Source organism: Pseudochaenichthys georgianus, chromosome 19 (assembly GCF_902827115.2).
Source record: "Pseudochaenichthys georgianus chromosome 19, fPseGeo1.2, whole genome shotgun sequence".
NCBI lineage: Eukaryota > Metazoa > Chordata > Actinopteri > Perciformes > Channichthyidae > Pseudochaenichthys > Pseudochaenichthys georgianus.
In genome coordinates this window covers 5401391-5407892 of record NC_047521.1, presented here as the reverse complement: position 1 = coordinate 5407892, position 6502 = coordinate 5401391, and the positions used below count along the sequence as shown (strand labels likewise).

General features: G+C 42.8%; 1 long non-coding RNA gene across 1 annotated transcript; it reads right to left on the bottom strand.

Annotated features, from left to right (window-relative positions):
* Positions 1–2759: 2759 nt before the first annotated feature.
* Positions 2760–6018, bottom strand: LOC139435834 (uncharacterized). The gene is made up of 3 exons (XR_011645036.1): positions 5927–6018; positions 3371–3449; positions 2760–2857 (listed from the first exon to the last, which is right to left on the bottom strand). It is a non-coding gene; the product is annotated as an uncharacterized lncRNA (long non-coding RNA).
* Between the last annotated feature and the right edge of the window lie 484 nt (positions 6019–6502).

Sequence of the window (6502 nt, the reverse complement as noted above, 5' to 3'; positions counted from 1 at the left end):
TGTCCCCAGAGTCAGAACTAAACATGGTAAAGCAGCGTTCAGTTATTATGCTCCAAATATCTGGAACAAACTCCCAGAAACCTGCAGGTCCGCTGCAACTCTTACTACTTTTAAATCCAGGGTGAAGACTTTTCTTTTTGTCGCTGCATTTAATTGAACTATTCATATCTTAAACTGCACTGTAACTTTTATCCATGTATTTTATTAGCTTTTCTTTTTTAATGCTTAATGTCTTTCATTTTTTGTAAAGCACTTTGAATTGCCTTGTGTTGAAAAGTGCTATATAAATAAACTTGCCTTGCCTTGCCTTTGAAAGTCATCACATGAATGCATTGTAATAAATGGTTCGGCTGCATTAAATATATTACACATCTGTCGTAGTTCTTTATTTTTATTTATGTACAGAGATCGGGCTCAGAATAGACCGGAAACTATAGGTTACCTACGTAACCACAGCACTCAGAGTAACATGAAGTGAGATGTCTGGCAACTGAACAGAACAGAAGCATCAATCTCATTACGCCAATCCTGATTGGCTGGTGATCTTGACGTCAGCGTCAGGGAATTCACCCCCTATAAGTAGCTTGCGCCACGACGCATGCGTCATTCAAAATAAGCACCTCTTCTCGCTTCACCATAGCATGGAGGGCCGTCTGGTGAGACATCTCACTTCATGTTACTCTGAGTCCTGGGGTTACGTAAGTAACCTATAGTTCTCATTCATAACACTCCGTTCGATGTCTCACTATGGGATATTGTAGCTCCCGTATTGCCAGACGAGCTTATCTCGAAAATCACCAAACCAACCAGAACTTAACAGGTAGAGCTCTGACTCAACCAGGTGCCCAGCACTGCTTGAGTCACACTGGGAGTAGAACGTCCAGACTGTTAAGAGGCGGACAAAAGTGAGCGGCGAGGACCAGCTCGCCGCTTGCACCAATGTCTTGGATGGGAGACATCCTGGACAGAGCCCAGGATGCAGCCAGACGCTGAGTCAAAAGAGCTCGCGGACCCGAGGGTGCCTGCGAACTCTGACTCGTATGGGCCCCAAAGCAATTGCTTCCACAAACCAGTGGGAGAGCCGTTGCTTAGTAACGGGCTTGCCCTTATAAGGGTTAGCCCAGGACACAAGGGGTTTGGTCATTATGACGAAGCACCCTTGATCTGTCCCTGTACGTGCGTAAAGCACGGGCTGGACACTGCAAATCCGGCCGCTGTTCCCCGGAGGAATACAGTGGCGGGGAGGATGCCTCAATGTCAAATATGGTACCTGAACCAACCGCCTTAAAATAAAGGCAGGGTTGGGCTTCAACCACACTCTGTTTGCCCTGAGGCGAACCGAGTGCCTAAAGACTGTACAGATAGCGTATGAGTGCCACTGGCTCGCTTTGCAGCTGCCAGGGTCAGCTTCATGTCACACTGTATTCAGATTGTACCACTCACGGGCCAAGCCCATAGAGCCAGGCGCTCTGGGTGTGGGTGAAAGATCTCCCCCCCCGCTTGGGACAGTATGTCCCTGCGCAACACACTCTCACTCCCTAACGGCCCGTCCACACAGCGGCGTGCGCTGACGCTTGCCGGCGGGCGTGTCTGAAACTCGACCAACAACCAATCACATGAATCTCCCGCCCCTGACACACAATTTGATTGGCTAGAGCTTGTACTGGCATATGATTCGATTGGCTGACGCCTCACCGAGGTGTCAAAAGTTGAACATTGCTCAACTTTTGCAGCGAGCCACGCCAGCTACGCTCCACGTCGCTTCCCACGATGCATTTCGGCTAAAAGTGACGTCACCCCATTCAAAGTGAATGGGGAAGCGTCAACGCACGCCGCTGTGTGGACGGGCCGTAAGCGTCCAGGAGCGACGTTTGGTCAGTGTCCGTGGCGTCAAATTGTGACGCTCCTAGGCTCCTTCAGCGTCATAAAGGGACGCAAATAGCTTTCAACTGATTGCAATGTATTCCCATCTGCTCATGGAAGCACGGCATTCGTTTGTGTCAGCTGCCCTTAAAGGCAATGTGAGCGTCCATTCTCATTGGATAACGGAGAATTGTACACCCGGAAGTAAGTATTCCTCTTACTGTCGATTGATTTTACAGTGATATCTGCACTACTCATCGACTAAAAAACACCAGAATATCCTTGTTAATTACACAACATTGATTGGTTTAAATTGTGTGCAATGTACACTACACTACCCAGAATCCCCAGCTATCGTTTGGACTACACCATGTGCTCTGTTTGACAAACCCCGTTTTTTTTTCACCATTCATTCCAATGGCTGGCATCTATGTCAGGTGATCTTCACATTTTTCCCTGCAGAAAAAGAAAACATGGCCGAACTTCGTTTTATTCTCGGTGGAAAATGCCTATTTTAAAGTTAGTTTGGCTATTAAAATGCGTTTTGATGTCATTTGATGCGAGAATATATACACATTCACATCTGACTGAAGATTGGCCCCATTTATTTGTGACGTTGCAAACTCTGCGGTACAAGGCACAAGTGATGTGAAGCTCATAAAGTGAGGCAAATAGAAATAATCAGCTGATGGAGTGTAGATGTGGAAATAGGTGCATTCGATCAGCTGACTATGTTTTTCGCCACACTTTATAAGCCTGACTATAACCACCCCTTCTCTGAGGTGCAGGCAGCGTCACAAACAAATGATGGTCCTGATAGACTACAAAAATATTCGGTGTGCAGATCTTTGTTTTCACAATAAAAGTAGTTTCTTAGTGAATGTCCTGTACTGGTCTTAAAATCTCATAACATCAGCTTTTAATGTTCCTCTTGGATGTTCTTCTTGACCCTCAGAGAAGGAGAAGATGTTGTGTCTTTCGGGCATGTCCTTTCCTAACAAAAATTACAGGAAACATCAAACATTATTGCAGAACAAGTGTGTTATTTATGAAAGAGGTGTGTTTGTGTGTTATGGGGCTGTTGATATAATTATTTTTTAATTGTAATCAGATTATGAATTAACAGTATGAAATTCATCAACATTGAAATTATCTTATCAAAACGTAGTGCAACTGTAGAAGCTTGCTCTGTTGTCTCACTGAAAGAATAACTTTTACCACATTTTTACAGACAATATTGAGAGATAAATAGCAGCAGTTCTCACTATGTGTTAAATATCTTTGCCTTCAATACATTAAATTAGAAAGTTGACAAAGTCATATTGCTTGTTAACATCTAAATGTGACTTTTTGCATGGAAAAAACCCTCAACTTAACTGATGTGTAGGTGATCTAGTATTTAGTATTGTTTAATGGAATGTATATCAGTGTATTAAAGTCAATACTTCATTAATTTAAACCAATATCTTTCTTGATTCTTTGTACAGTATGAAAAGAGTCTTAGTACCTGTGCTGAAGTTCACTGCTGTGAGGAGTCCAGTTCTGTCTCTCACTCTCTGGTCCAGCCTGTCTGCATCACCTGGACACTTTAAACAAACAGATATATATATATGTAAAGTACCATGTGTACAAACAATATAACTAGGGATGCACAATATTGTTTTTTTTAAACCGATACCGATAACTTCCTGCTTCTCAAGACCGATACCGATACCGATAACCGATAATACAAATAAAAATTACGCCACTAATTATTTTAACGCGATTAACGCATGTGTATTTTTTTTCCTCGGCCGCCCCGTAGCTTCAGAGCGCATCGAGTTTAAAATACCATCTACAAGCTGATGCTGACAGCCCCGCTCCTGCCGCCCGCTTGTGGCAGACCACACTTCCACGCTCACCGGTAGGCACCGACTGGCCATCTGGAGGACCGGGAGGGTGTGTGTACGTGTGGTCCGAGCGAGCAAGAGAGAGACCTTACGTGCATTGTTGTTGTTAGCATCTGGTGCTAGCTAGCTGCGCTAACGGATATAAGGAGCTGTTTAAATGAAAACAGAGGAGCGCTCTATCCACACAACTGCGCCGAGCACTTGACTTTATGCAGGAAGCCAGACAGCGGGACATTGTACGAAAAGTCAGCACACTCAGCAATAGAGATGTCCCGATCCGATCACGTGATTTTCAAAAAATCGGGGATCGGGAGAAAAAAATCGGGGATCGGGATTTTTTTTTTTTTTTTTTTATAATTTTTTTTTTTATTATTTAATGTTACAAAACAAAAATGACCATGTTCACGTCTTAAAGTCATCCTGAGGACTTAGTTTTGGTTTAAAATTACACAACATCATGTATGTGTTGCTGTCTTTGGGCTTGTTTTCATAGACCTGGTTGCTTATTTCTCTGAAATCTGGCAACAGAGTGGGCACAGTGTCTAATAGTAGCAGTAAGCTAACGAGAGGCTACGTTCAGCTGGTGACTCGGGAGTCGGGACAGAGAAAATGTCAGGAGTTTGGAAGTATTATAAAATTGAAAGCGAAGGCAGTGTAACAGCCAGATGCAATGTTTGCAAGGCAGAGGTTCCACGTGGTGGAAAGAACAGAGCTACGTTCAACACGATCAATCTAATACGCTACCTGAGAAACAAACACCAACAACAACACGGCGAGTACACAGCGGCCACTCAGGTAACGGCACTGAAACAACCAACACTTTCAGAGACTTTTAAAAGGAAAGAGAAACTGCCCCAGAACAGTGAAAAGGCCAAACAATAACAGCCAAGATAGCTGAATGCATCGCGTTGGATGACCAGCCGTTATCTGTTACCTTTTTTTTCTCTTAATGCATTGCATAAAGATCGGATCGGGAAAAATCGGTATCGGCAGATTGTCAAAATCAAATGATCGGAATCGGATCGGGAGCAAAAAAAGGTGATCGGGACATCCCTACTCAGCAACATGATTGCAGCGTCCAGGCAGCTCCGGTTCGAGCATATGCCTTGAGTTGCACATAGCTCCAACGCGCGCGCGCCGACACACACACACACACACACACTGTATTGTATTATTGTCTTCGTACGCTTTTAACACACCATCGTAGCGATGGCGATGTTTCAGGTGACTGATCAGGTTCGAAGTATTAGGGAGCGCTGGATTTGTGAAGAACTCCCCTCTTCCTAAACCACTAACACCACAGTACTGGCAAAACGGGAGGAGCCGAGTGAAAAACAAGCGCCCCTCATCCCAATCCACCCACACCACAGTATTTTTTCTTTTTTTTTACCCAAAAAATATATTGTATATTATCGGCGCTATTAATACTGTTATCGGTTTATCGGGATGACGTCATAATTCCTAATATCGGACCGATAATTATCGTGCATCCCTAAATATAACTGATTCTCTTCTGTTGAACATGTTGGATTGTGTATTGTCCGAGTCAGGGTCCTTTTTATTTTACTGTAACTTTGGAAATTGTGTTACCAATGCTTACTGTTTATTTGATATCAATTTGTAATACAATTAATAAAAACAACAAGGTTTGGGTTCGTTCTTCAGATGACTGTGACGTTAACTTGTTAACTCAATAATGAACTCCAGCTCAACCAACCATATTGTAATATCTAAGTAATCATCTTGAAATATGACATTAATAATTGTAATATACACACATCTTATTGTGAGGTTGATTTCACATACACTACTTCGACGTTAGCTAAATAGAAAATAGCATGGGTAATTTACAAAGGCTTTAAAAACACAGCAGGAGCCCAAGACAATTATAAAACTTGTAATTATTTCAGTACAGTTGGTTTTATTTTCATAAACGGTTATCAACCGTTAATGACAAAGCAGTAGGCTATAATATATGAATTACTGCTGTATAGACTACAACCACTACTTGTTTAGCTAGCATAAACTCAACAAAGCTAGCGTTAGCTGGCTGACTGACGTTATTTCGCCGCTAAACTGCACGATATAAAACGGTGGTCTTCAAAGCGGATTTAATCCTCAATCACAATAATAATATTCAAAGTAATACTGGGCAAGTAATGGGCAAAACTTACCGTTTATTGACGCGCCATGTCAGCGGACTGGTAGCGACACGAACCGTTAGCGAACAGTTAGCCCCGCTGTCATCCGGTTCGATCTGACTGTGACTGTGACTGTCCCAGAGCCATATGGCTCTGGACTGTCCCAAGCCTCGTTGTTCTGATAGCTCCGCCCCATCGCTCCAACCCCCCTCCCTCCCCCCACATCTACAGGTGAAAGTAGGCTTGTTTGAGACACATTGCGGCTCGCCTCGAAAGTAGACGAGAGTAGCCGATAAATAAGGTTAAACCAAATCATTACATTACAATAGATTTTATTGTAATGATTTGGTTTAACTTAAAGAGAAACTTTATTGTTATTGCACATATTACAGGTACTGAGACAACGAAATGCAGTTTAGCTTCTAACCAGGTGCAACAAGCAGTGAAGTGGAAAGTAATGTACACAATCTACAGAATAACATATAGAATGAATTGAATGATGAATAAACAGTGGGGTATGAATACACTAGATATCAGCCTGTGAGCAGTATGAACAGTGTGTATGAATATGCTAAGATATATAAAGTATTAAAACGGTAAGCAGTATAG